A 14,505-nucleotide genomic window follows, 5' to 3' on the forward strand; every position below is an offset into this window, starting at 1 on the left:
ATAAATTATTATAGTTGCTTATGTAATGCATCAAAAAATTCCTCCTTTAAAATTCAGTGATATGACTAAAATTAGAAAACTGAATATCTAGCTTATCATTAATACATTAAAACAGATTTATATGAAACGAACATAATCATTCTCAGAGAAACTGCATATTAAAAGGAAGAGTGTGTCAACCATATCTAATAAAATGCAACAATATAAAGTACATATTTACTTTGCAATTAAAAGTAAGAACCAGATGAAGAACAAAGATTGTTTTTCCTTTTGGAAATTGAAATTGCATACAGAAATAAATCATTCACCTTTCACGGACTATCCAAAGGAAAAAAATCCATATACATCAAGAGTTAATAAATGGTGTGAATTTTATCTGAAACAATAGAGTGCATTTCTGTTTCTAACAAAAAAAGATTTCAAAAATCCTAATTGAGACATTATGTTTTACTGTTTTCTCTATAGATCTTCCCCACGTATCTGTCCCTCCATTTGAAAGGACATTTAAAAAAATCTAGTCATTATTCCCTTAATTCTTGTTTAACCTAAAAAAAAAAAAAAAAAAAAAAAAAAAAAAAAAACCTGATTTGGGAACTATATTTAGCTTACTACAGGCTCAGAATGAGATAAAAGTGATAAAATTGAATTATGTATTCTCAGTTTTATTGCAAGGAAGATTGAGGTGATGATATGTATCTCCTATGATGCTAATAGTAATTGCAGTGGACACAGTGGAAGTATCAGGAACAGTAGTAAAAAGAGTGATTCCCAGGAGCTGAATTCTCATTCTCTATGAAGACAGCAGTGGTGATTAGAAACACTCAGACCATCACCTCAACCCAGCAGGTCAGAGGGCGCTGATTCTTAAATTCGCAGAAACAGGATGTAAGCATTTCATTTGAGAAGTGCATGACCCAGTCTTACCGAGCATTATACCTATTTATTCTCCCTCCGCCTTTTCTTCATTTAAAGAATGAAATGTTTTAATATTTTTAATGTGTTAAAACATGATTTCAGAATGTTTCTGAAGAATACGATGTAGCAACTTTTATATTGAAGATATAGTTGTCTCTAAATGTATATGTTAAAAACAGTTGTCTCCGAAATGTATATATTGAAAAGATAGTTGTCTTTAATATATGTAATTAACCACAGGATCAATTCACAATCCACAAAAAAGGTAAGTAATAAACCAGTTCTGTCCCATTTGTAACCATCCTAAGTGAAATGAGGATCCTCTAAAAAAAAAAAAAAAAACAAAACAAACAAACAAATGACTAGAACAAATACCTATTACTGTCATCTGACCATCAGATGACCTCCTTGGTACTAAAATTCACCCCACCCCCAACACACAAGCCCACACTGGAACTCTCAGACATAAAAGAATAAAGCCTGGTTCGAACCAGAAAAGGAGCAAGTCTCCCAAGAAGAGACTTAACAATGTGCTAACAACTCCACAGGTGACCCATTCAGCAGAACAATGAGTCAGTAACACGTAGATCCAAACCGTGACTGCACACCTTACACGTGCAGGTCTCAGAGGTTGTCTTCAAGCTGAAGTTCCTGCAGATGTGCGGGGCACTGGCCAACTTTTATATTTGTTTCTTTTTCCAGTGTGAGCACGACAAACAAATCATTCTCTGCTTTTTCATGACTCTTTGTCTCTTTAATTAGACTGTTAAAATGGATGGCTGCACCCAGCTGGTTAAGGCTGCCAGCATCCATATTTTGACCCCAACAACTCCAGTACAAAAGCATAAATATTACAAATGATTCACTGCGTCCTTGAAACTAGGCTTCTGACAGACAGAACGCCATTTAAAATAGTTAAGAGATGATGAAACATGACAAAAAAGTCAAACTTCCTGTTACTAAGTCATGAATAAACCACCAAGTTTATATGGTAAAAGAGGAAAAAAATATTGATTTGTGCACCCCACCAGTGAATGACTAATGATTAATATTATATTCTCTAATTTTTAGAATGTAAAAGAAAAGTCCAGATACCATTTTTGGTTATAATGTTTTAATTTAAAAAATGCAGCTCTAAGGCTAAAATTTTTCATTAACTTTTCTTCATGTACTTATACATCTAAAAGTTTGTACCTAAATATTTCTCTGTAGCAAATGAACAAATAATATATAACAAATAAATTTTTATAAGGTTTAAATGAAATAGTACAAGCAAAGTAGAAACAATAGGTAAGAAACAAGTGTTCAAATAAGATTGCATATTATTATCATAATAATAAAAATACCAACCTCATATTCTGGGTACATTCAACTATTTTTTTTTTTTTTTTGAGGACTAACTATGTATATCTTAGCTGGCCTAGAACTTGCCAAGTACATAAGGCAAGCCTCAAATTCCCTATGAGTACCAGGGTTTTGAACTATCCACTGCCTCTGCCTCTTGAGTCCTTCAATTAAAGGGATGCACCACACTGTGCACAGCTCCTATTCTACTACAGTCTTATACATCATGACTAGTATTTCAGTTAACTTAAGTGTATGTATAATTATCATCCTGTATATAGATGGCAACTGTGACACAATTCTAATTGCTTACAAAACTACTAAATGAGAAATTTGGATTATGATAAATATTGGAGTAACCCCAGCACTAATCTTTCTTTACCTATAACCTGCCTTTTTGAGAAATGTTAAAATAGTTTCTGTGCCAGAAATTTTGGTAAGGTTGAGGTGATCATATTGAAATAGAGTTTGATCCAAACACAGAGATGACAGTAACACTTCTCTTAGAGGATCACAAATACAACCAAATCCTCAGGAATTTAGGAAATGGAGCAAATTAGTAGCAATTGCTCTGCTGTTGTGAGAAACTTTAGCCAAATTATAAAATGAATAAATAATGAAAATATATTTGATTTTAGATAGAGAAAAAGTGTTGATTTCACTTAAAATTTAGAAACACTGTGGTTCTTCATGACCTATTGATTTTTAATTTGAGTTTACTTGTCTCCTATTATACACAAACACACACATACACACACAGACTCACACAATTAAACACACTTATGCACACACATTCACATGCACACATACACAAACACACATACACATAAACACAGACACACATAAACATGAACATGCACTCATGCAAATACACACACTCACACACAAACATGCATGTACACACTCACACATACACACAAACACACATACACATATACACAAACACACACACACACATCATTCATCATTCTTAGATCAATCTAAATTCTCTACATTGTCATTTGTAAAGAAGAAAATCCACAACAGAAGTTTTATGAACTTTGTATTTTAAATGAAATAACCATAAAACAAATAAATACCCACTAGTCACTGTTGTGTTCTCTACACTGGTAAGTTATAAGCAAGAGCAAAATATATTATACAAAAATTTTAATTAATAAAAAGTTATATAGCACCCATAATGATTCAAATGGATATTGGGTAGCTTCTCAGAATTAATTCAGTTCTGTGCAAGTACCTTTACCTAGAGGGTTTACCCAATCTCAAAATTTCCAAAGAAAAGATTCAAGATCTCATGATCTTCATTAGTAATTACATTTTCTGATATATTTAAATACAATCTTTGATGAAAACAATAAACTGAGGCAGTTGATGGGAAAGAAACTAAATTATTAATAAAAAAATTATTCTTTAGGTAAAATCAAATACAGGTAACCTTGTACTCACAAAAATCTTCTAGAATTCTCTGTGACGGGGGAAGGATCAATCTGTCTGTTTCATTATTCAGCGGTTTCTATAGATTATAAAGTTTTCTCTTCTGCACTAATGATCTTTAACTCATCCCACAAAAGGAAACAGTACATCTATGAATTTGAGACCTTAAGCAGATGTAAAGCAATTTAAACAATGGTTCAAGTACATTTCTTCATCAGCTTCATGGCTCAAAACAGTGTAAGAGCTACTGATTTACCTGAGAGAGCAGCCGTTCTATATATAGTTATTTCTTCTACTGCCATTGAGATTCATAATCAAAGACTGACAAATGGGACTTAATGAGATTGCAAAGTTTCTGTAAGGCTAAAGACACTGTCAAGAAAACAAAATGGCAGCCAATAGAGTGGGGAAAGATCTTTACCAACACCACATCAGATAGAGGCCTAATATCCAAGGTATACAAAGAACTCAAAAAGCTAGACACTAGAGAATCAAACAACCCTATTAAAAATTGGGGTACAAAGCTAAACAAAAAGTTCTCAATTGAGGAATATCTAATGGCTGAGAAACATCTAAGGAAGTGCTCAACATCCTTAGCCATCAGAAAAATGCAGATCTAAACAACCCTGAGATTCTACCACACACCAGTCAGATTGGCCAAGATCCAAAACTCAGATGACAGCAGATACTGGTGAGGATGTGGAGAAAGAGGAACACTTCTCCACTATTGGTGGGGTTGCAAACTAATACAACCACTCTGGAAATCAGTCTGGCGATACCTCAGAAAATTGGACATAATACTATCTGAAGACCCAGCTATTCCACTGCTGGGCATATACCCCAGAGACACTCCAATATACAACAAAGACACATGCACCACAATGTTCATAGCAGCTCTATTTATAATAGCCAGAAGCTGGAAAGAACCCAGATGTCCTTCAGTAGATGAATGGATACAAAAACCATGGTATATTTACATAATGGAGTACTACTCAGCTATCAGAAACAATGACTTTATGAAATCCTTAAGAAAATGGATGCATCTAGAGAATATTATCCTGAGTGAGATAACCCAGTCACAAAAGAACAGACATAATATGCAGTCACTGATAATGGGATACTAACCCCAGAAAGCTCTGAAGACCCCAGAAACAACCCACAGACTGTGTGAAGTTCAAGAAAAAAAAAAGAAAATTGTCTATTTATATATTTACATTACATATACAAAGAAAGTCCTTCATGTACCTGTGATATCAGATAGCTGTCATGGTTTCATGTGCTCTGCCTTTCTATTATCTGCACAGGGAAAATAATGGCTATTATTCACATTTACTAAAACTATTTTTGAATATATAGTAAATTATATGTACATACAAATATGAACATATTTTACTTTTAAATGTAAATAAAGGAAGACATTTTATTTAAAAAAAGAGATTCATAATCTAAAACCAGACATTTCCCTATAAGCCTTTCTATTAATTCTAAAGCTATAGTTCTGTGATCCCAGGTTGACTCTTACTCTTTCATATGCTTAAAAATGTTTAGTCATTCCTGTTTTTTCTGCTTTCTCTGAATACTACAGACCAAAATATTAATATCACTATTCAATAAGGTAAACTAACTAGTTTATTGGGTTACTTACAAGAGTATGGGCCATGAAATACTTACAGAAAAAGAATCAATTCAAATGCAGTTATATCAGTGAAAGCCTACTCTGATATGAGTCCTAAAACATGGACCGAAAGCTTACTGCATGATTCAAAGGACTCTCAACATATTGGAAGACATTTTCCTGACAACTCAGCTGGTCTCTACATCTTCAGAAGTCTCCACTCCTTATATAACCTTAGAATAGAGGAGCCTTGTGCATCTGATCAGTTTCAGGGACATCCTAGGACTTTCAAGTTGTTTACTTTCTGAGTTTTAAATAGGACTTCCTATAATAAGCCTTCTTTAAAACTTCTGACTACCAAGGTACTTTAGAGAAAATAGTTACTTAAAAACACAAGTACCAGACGTAAAGGAAGCTGTGGTGTTTTGGTGCTATTTAAAGACTTAAAAGTTGGCTTACATGAAAAAATTTAATTAAATTATATTTTAAAAATTCCTGATACATAAATCTTATTAATGGTTAAGTTTCTAAACATCTAAAAATTATCAGTGGAATATTTTGATTACCTAATCATTTCTTCACATGTAGTTTTCATAGCTCTATCAGCTTAGATGCCAAAGAAAGCAAAACATAATCTAATTATAATGGGAGATTAATGAGGAATAGCTAAGACTAAATGATGATGGGTTAAGAGGAATATTTTGGCCAACATTTGGTACCTTTGTCTTTTAGAGTATCTATAATTTTCTTATAAGGCACACTGTGTTTACTGAGTTCTTACTACACAGCAGGTGCTATTTGGTGCTTCAGATGCACAGCACTAATGCCTCACGGCCACAAATGAGCCAGGGGTTGCCAAATTGCACTTGGGGACCAAGTTTAGTCAGCCATCTGTCTTTGTAAATAAAGCATTATTGGAACATTTGATAGTAATGTATAACAAATTGTCTACAGATACGTTGAACATCAGAGCTTAACAGATATAACAGAGCATACATTATACATAAATCTAAAGCATTTGATTACCTAAAAATAAATCTACAAATTCATGGAAATAAACATTGTTTTCAGTTGAGAAGACAGCTGCATTGTATTGTAGTAGATGACAATCTACGGGTCTCCTTCAGTGGATAAATATCATGGGATTATAAAGCACGTGCGGGAAAGAGGGGGCAGTATTTTCATCGAGAAATAAACTGTTAGTCCTTTTTGCTCAGACTTGCATCTTATTGCAATATGAATTTTGGAAATGTGAAATGTGCTATATATGAATTTTACATTTTGAAATGTATTGTGAAACTGATAGAAAATGGACTATAAATATGAGTCAGTAGGCAGGCTGCTTGTCTAGCTCACACAACGCACTGAGTTCAGTTCCCAGCACCACATAAACTGGATGTGGCGAAGCAAACCTATGATTTCAATAAGAAAAAAGTGGACAATCAAAAGCCACACAGGCTGTCTTATCTCAGGTCAACCTAGTCTACATGGAACCTTGCCTCAAAGGAAGTGGGGGAGGCGGCCAAACACTTGATCATCTTATTTGGACACAGAAAACAAAAATGTATACAGTCCTGGGGGGACAATCCCTCATGAAAGCCATTTACTCACGCAATAAGTGGCCACAAAACAATGATATCAGTCAAGAAAATATTTCATTTAATGATACAAATAAAATGAAATAAAAACCACTGAATCTTACAAAAGAACTTATTATAGTAAATAATAGGGAGAATAATTAAGGAATAACTTGGTCTTGAAAACATGATGATTAAAATCGAACCTGCACATCAATTATGCCTATCAACAGAATTAAATATGCAAAATAAACGTGAAAAATTATGCATTTAATATAATTATTCATGTTTGATAAAAATTGTTATTTTAAATAAGACATGTTTAATAAGTAGTATTTTATTGACACTCAACACATAAACCTGCATATTGGCCCAAGTAAACAAATCAAATAGAATATCTAAGGTAGATACAATATAGGCTCACTGTCATGAATCTGTGTATTTGTGGTATGTGTGCATTGCATACACAGCACACCTGTGTGTATCCTTAAGGAGACTAGATCAGGACATTAAATGTCTTTCTCTATATCTTTGTAATTTACTCCCTTAAAGCAGGGCCTCTCACTGTAGCAGAAGCTCACTGCCTGAACAAATTCTAAACAGAAGATCCTAGTTTACAGTAGGAGAAAACAGAATATAGTTCAATGGCTATCTTAAACAGCTTATAATTTCAGAACTCTAAGTGCCTAGCAACAAAATAAAATTTCATCAAAGGCAACCAAAGTCAAAGCATTGAAAAAGAAAAAAATGACCCAAATAATTCTAAAATTTTAGAAAACAAAGAAAAACGCCATCAATGAATAACTATCTGTGAATCTAAAAGCTGCTATTTCTTTTTCAGAAGCTACTCTTTTATCTTTGGGAATGATGGGAGGATACACGAGTAAGTTTGACCTAGAGATGTAATATAAGTTGTATTTTTGGGTAAGATTTCATACATTTTTTGTTCTACTATTAACAGAAGAATTAATAATCAGATTTGGTAAGAAATAATAATCAGAGTCCATGCATTCAACAACTAAATGGACAACAGTTTCTGAGCACCTATTGTATACCTCATGGATGTATAGGAGATAGTTTTCCTTTCAGAGAGCCTCATCCCCTTGAGAAATTAAGTTATAAAAGTTGTTTCTTTTGCTAATGATGAGAACCAAATTAGATTCATGTGAATGCTAAAAAAGAAGGCTGTTGCTAAACGCATGGGAATAAATGGAGCTGACCCACACAGTAGCAAGCAGTTTATTTTGCAGAGATTCCCACAGAAAATAAGGTGACAATTAGAGTCGATGCTTAGAGCAGAGCCTTAAAGGCAGGAATAACAATGCCAAAGCTTTGATGGGAAAAACAAGGGTCAGGCTTCTGGCATCTTCTGATTGGGGGCCTGTTGGCCTGAGAAAGGTGTGGGTGACCAACCAGAAAGTGGAGTGCCCCTCATGACTGCTTGCATTTTCCCAAGTGATCCTAACTTGGAAGTGGGGAGAGCTGTTGGCGATTAGTCAAATCCTAGGTGTCTTGGACTGAATGCCTCCGGGGTGACGTGACTTATTAACCTGGTAGCAGTAGAAATGGGCAAACATCAGAGTTTTGTGTATGATCTTGCCACTGTTCATTTATATACACGGCTTCTCAGATATCTGTGGCGAATGACTAAGATTTTCACAAATTAAGTTCTGACTTAATCTTTATTTTTCTCTTTACTCTCCTCTTTCTGTGGAAAAAAATGAATCTTACTTACATTTCTAAAAACAAATCTCATTTGCTAATGAGACTGGGTTAAGGCATATAAAATATTATATAAAGAGTAGGTAATCCAGGTACTTATGACCAAAAAGAAAAAAAAAAAAGAATCAGTTAAAGAGAAAAATAAGCAAGCAGCAGATTACAGGATAAGCACATGGCTATATTAAAGCTTTATGTTTACAATTAAACTAATTAAATGTCTTCAGCTTATAAACAGAAGACTCTGTTTCCTCCTAGCTGTCAAAATTATATCTTAAAGCTCTTGTTTTAATTTCTAGTCTGAAATAAACGTAGTTTTTTTTGTTTGTTTCACTTCTTTGCTTTTTTATTTTTGTCTTTACCTCTATTTTCATTCTCAAAACAACCCACTAAAAATACAAAAAAAAAAAAAAAAAAAAAGGAGCAGAATAAAAATCTATCCAATCGCTGAGAAACACTTGAGTCCAGACAGAGACTGGTAAGTAAGAGAGAAAACAGTCTAACTACCACACATCCTGTTACTAGCCTCTAGATTACTCAAAATTAGCATTTTCATCTTTGTCACTGAAGACATGTTGCTAAATGACATGATTCATAAATGACAAAAAGAATGCTCACAATGCGTTCATCTTCATATGGCATTTATTTGCTTTGTACTGCTTAGAACTTTAAGATGCAAAAGATAATTTAATATAAATTCAGTGTCTCAGATTCAATACAGTTTCCCAATATTATGTGAATTGTACCTGCTTTCACTAATGTGTCTTAAATATACTCTAGAAAAGGTATGGCTTAGAGCTCAAGAACTTAAATAAAAGTATATTATCTTTGTGTGATTCAAGTTGCACACTTTTCAAGTTGTTATAAATTCAGAAGAAAATCATCCAGTCAGAAATTTAGCAAGCATATATGTATCTCAGATTTGGGTAACAAGCACTTTATATATGCTGATAAGACTCAATATAAGGAATTCTCAAACAAATTCTACCAAGTCCCTAACTGTTTGGTGAATCATGCCTTTTGAGGAACACCGTGATGCCAGCTACAGTAATCTCATCACACACAGTAGCCCAGACTGAGAGACTGCTGAGAATTCGGGTTATCTTGGCTAGAGTAAAGCACTGACTCTCAAAACACAAGATAAATAAAACAAGAAATAAAATCAACACCCAAAATGCACTATAGCAATAGAAGTTAGCAGGAATATTCAATAACCACAAACCTCGAACATCTAGTAGTCTCACTTGGTTCTCTAAATGTAATGTCTACTAGCCTTTGGTGCTCTAAAACCAGGTTTGTGAGATTCAGGTTCATAAACACACCCTTCTAGAAGTTTATAAGTTGAAATTTGCTTCAAGGACATTTATCTGCAAATAGCATCCCGGCTGACAGATTCAAAACAAGTCAGTGACTCAAAATTAGTTGACTGTCAAAACCAGCAGTCTAGAACCAAAACTGATCACTGAGACACAGACAAGTTATTTATGGTAACAATCTATTTAAAAAATAGTACTAATTTTTTATGTTAATGACTGAACAGTTTCCTCAGACATCTGGTAATACTTTTATCCTTCAGTTCATGTACACTTCCTTAAGGATTTATTCTCATGCATTTGAAACTTCCACACATCTGCCACAAACACCTTTGTCTCCAGCAATGGGGTATTTATTGTCTCAGCTGGAAAGAATGTACTACCATTAGGAAATTAAGGGAATTCTATTTTAGCAATAGGATTGACCTTAAGTGCTTAAAAAAAAATAAAAACAAGAAAACTTTAATCAGAATGGGACTGGAGGTCTCTTCCAATCAGAATTTTAATGTGGCTTCTCCCTGCCAGTTATCACACAAGGCACCAAACATTTGGCAGCTAATAGCAACCAGAACTAGGTATTGACCATTTGCCCTTCCAGATGTACCTTATTATTTCCTCTTTGCTCTCTAGCTCACAGTGGTCATCAGTCCAGTACCACTAGTACATTATTGGGACAAATGGCTCCTTTTCTGTTGACCCAGTCAGTGTGTGTGTTCACTCAATTTCATTAGTACGCTTTTAGCCAAATGGCTTCTCTTTGGTTAGATCAGTACATGTGTTTACAGAAGAGTGAAGAATAGAGAGACTGTGGAGTTATCTACTTAGATATCTCTATGTTGTTTGTGTTGGTTGTATGTTTCCAAGACAATTTGTCTTGTACCACTCTCTCCCTCATTTCTACTAATTTAACTCCCACTCCCTTGGGATAAGGTTAGTGGACATCACTATTGTTAAAAGGCTAAACCTCTCGATAGCAGTGACACCTCATGAATATAAGCAGACATTTAAAATGAGTTCTATCTTTAAAAATGTTAAGACTTAGATGGATCAAAGCTATACTGACAGCCATCCTGAGAAACCATGGACCTGAGTTTGCTCTCAACTATGTATACTGAACTTACTTCTAATTTCAATAGTACGACTCTCTGGGTGACATCAAATAGCATGTAGAACATAAACTCTAAGAGGTTTATAGAATTCAGTTTGATTCTTCAAACTTAATAATTCAAGAAACTACAGTGAAAGAAGACTTTAAAAAAATACTGCCAACCTCACAGCACTAACCCCTGTACATATTACAAATAAACACTTAGAAAAAGTGGACCGGCTAGAAAGTAATAATATTTTCTACTTATTATCCTACATATGCTTTAAAAGTGGGTTGGGTTTTTGACAATATTTTGAATAGTAATCAAGAGAGTTCACAGACTATATTTTGATCATCAATAACAATTAAATATTTGATGGTTATTTTGTTCAAATAATATGTTTCAAGTCTCCAAATTTCAACTGAACATATACTTATTTTTGTAGGCAAAATACACAAAAATATATGGGATCAAAATTTCCCCTGGCAACTTATCTTTTAAAATCAGACAATAGATTCCAGATTTCTTTAGATTTATTTTTATTTTTATTTATTTATTTTTTTTTTTTTGCTGAGGACACTAAATTGTAATAAAAAATGTATAGCACCTAGATATGGAAAATGGTTGAATGAAGATTGTTAGCCATGTTTCCTGGCTACCGTTGTGTCATTTAGCACAAGCTACATAGAGTTCTTTGGAAAGGAGGATCTATAATTGAGAAACTATCTGAACTAAATTGGCTTACTTGTAAGCCTTTAGGTCATTTTCTTGATTAATGATTGGTGTTAGAAGGCCCAACTCACTGTGGGCAGTGCCATCCTAGACAGGTAGTCCTTAGTTCTGTAAGAAGGAAGGCTGAGCAAGACAAGAAGAGTAAGCTGGGAAACAGCACTCTTCCATAGCCTCTGCATCAGTTCCTGTCATAAGTTCCTCTCCTGACTTCCCTGGATGAAGATATGCTTGCTGTAAAGTGAAATAAACTCTCTCCTCTCTGACTTGCTTAGGTCATAGTGTTTCATCACAGCTAGAGAAGCCCTAAGGAACTCAATTTTCATCTCTCCCATTTAGAAGTAGAATTTATTTCCCAATCCTTAAATATAGATGGCCTATTAGAGTATGTTTGATCAATATAAGATATTTGAAAATGATGGTCCGAGGAGAAAATTTAAAAAAATAACATTTTCTCATTGGGAATTGCATATATTTGGCTCTTAGGGTCCCTTGTGACCTTCCCAATAGAAAATAATCTGAGATAATCTAACAGATGAGGAAATACACATTGCTGTAAACTTAGCTCTTTACACAACAGTTAACCACAAGGAAGATTGCAAGGCAATCCTATAGCAAGCATCCTCTAAGCAACCTTGCAACACACAGTGCATGTATCTGCCAACTCAGATGAAATGAGATGAGCCATGTCAGGCCAAAAGCAACGCCCCTGAGCTTGGTTTCCCCATCTAGAGAGAAAAATTTCAGGATTATGAGCTAACTGAATAGTTCTAGAGTGTATAAAACTAATTGATACTATTGGTAAACTAACAGATACCTAGAAGTGATGTGCTGTTATGGATCTAAAACGAAATAGTTTTAGATATGAACTAGTCTCTAAATCTATAAATTCAAAATAGAATGGAAAAACTGGTTGACCAGGTATGCTATGTCATCAAGCCAGTGTGCAAAACTGTCACCAATTAGCAATGTGGAAGATAAGATAAAATTTATCTGATAAACTTGTGAACACTGACAAGGTGGCTTTTCAAGCAAGAGTTAAAAGTTCAGTTTGCTTCTTTGATCTTCCATGATGAAAATATGTGAGGAAAGAGAGAAACTTAGAAAAGAAACTGCTATGCTTGCAGGCAGAAGTTAAAGGGGAAATTAAAGCACTAGGACTCATTAAGCTGGAAAACAAACAGCTTCACATTACGGGGATCTTCAACTAGTCAATTATTTCAAAGCAACATGAGGAACTGAAAAAAAAAGATCAGTGTGAACAAAGATCAAATAAAAGATGAGTCCCTAAAACCATTGGCTTAAAATCCCAGCAATTCAAGTGGTGGATGAATGATTATCTCTAACTTATGTACAAAGCTTATAAAAGTCTTAAGAGTGTGTTCACACAAGAAGCTAATCCCTCCAGAAGTCACTTATCAAGTCAAGGGAGAAGAGAAGAGTCCAGAGAAATTGGGAGTCTGTACTTTATTGAAAGCAAAAAATTGGAATCTGTTTAACTGGAAGCCCATAGAGTTGTGAAGAAATTTCTATCAGTGAAGGTGCTATATTAACTTAAATAAGAGGAGATTTTTAAGATTCAAAGACCTCTTGTGGATCTATGTTCTCCAGTGGCAGAACAAGCTCATGAAGCCTGACAGGACAAACGTAATGACTTTTGGGAGCAAATAATTATATTTTAGAGGATGAGTGTCAAGATTGGAGAGCACAGATTGAACACCCATGAAGAAAAGACAACTATCATAGTAGCATTCAAATGGAACAGCACTGAACAATCATAAAAATCTCTTACATGACCCAATCAAAAATCCTGATGACATTCGCCCCTTATTATCTCAGAATTATAATGTATCAGTGGCCACTTCCTCTTACGAAATGAGAAGTTGGTAAAAATAGCCTTATCCTGTCTCCAGTGTGAATGAAGGTTAGATGCTGTGTATTTATATTTTATATGACTGTTTAGTTCATGAGAGCAAGAGAAACTCCTCCACAGACCAGCATTTGGGTCTCACTTAACTCAGGGCATTCTAGAGATCTGGCCTAAGGTCAGACTTTGCATGGGGAAGAGATCTTGAGAGAAGGTGTTTATTATTTTGAAGCAGCTTCAAAGTGAAGTCATTATGGTCAGAGGACACATTACAGTAAATTATATTTCTAAAGTGCTCATAATTGTTACTCCTCCTGTAAGGGACAGAATCCATTTTCCCTTGTCTTCTATCAGAGATAGCCATAAACTCAAGGGATAAATGTTCATCAGAAAGCATGGCACTAACAGGAAGCTTAAAAGCTCTTTCACATCAGTGCTTATATAATTTGTGTTCCTAGAACATCTGCCACTGCCTCCAAGAGAATAACTCTAGAGTCACCTATGGAGAGGCATACAGCCCTTCCCTAGTCACACTTACCCAAGAGTTGATCAAACATCATACATGTAAACAAAGTCATCAAAGATCAGCTGGGTTCCAAAATGACTTGCCCTGTCACAGCAGGGGAGAACCCTCCCAAATGGTTTTAAAACTGTATAATTTTTATTCTAGCTTTGTGAAAATCAAAAGAAAATGATAAGCAGGACGAATATACTTCCCCACAAACACCAAGATGTAATACACAAACAGTGATATGAAAGTATCCTATATTTGCTAGTACACATCTGGAAACTTGTTTTAAACATTTTCTTTGTTAAAAGTTGCATCTTCAAGACAACTGAAACTTAATAAAGTAGTAGCATTGCCTTTAAAATTTTGTGTGTTTGTTTGTTTGTTTGTATGTGT

The sequence above is a fragment of the Micromys minutus genome (genome assembly GCF_963924665.1).
Source record: "Micromys minutus genome assembly, chromosome: 8".
Taxonomy (NCBI): Eukaryota; Metazoa; Chordata; class Mammalia; order Rodentia; family Muridae; genus Micromys; species Micromys minutus.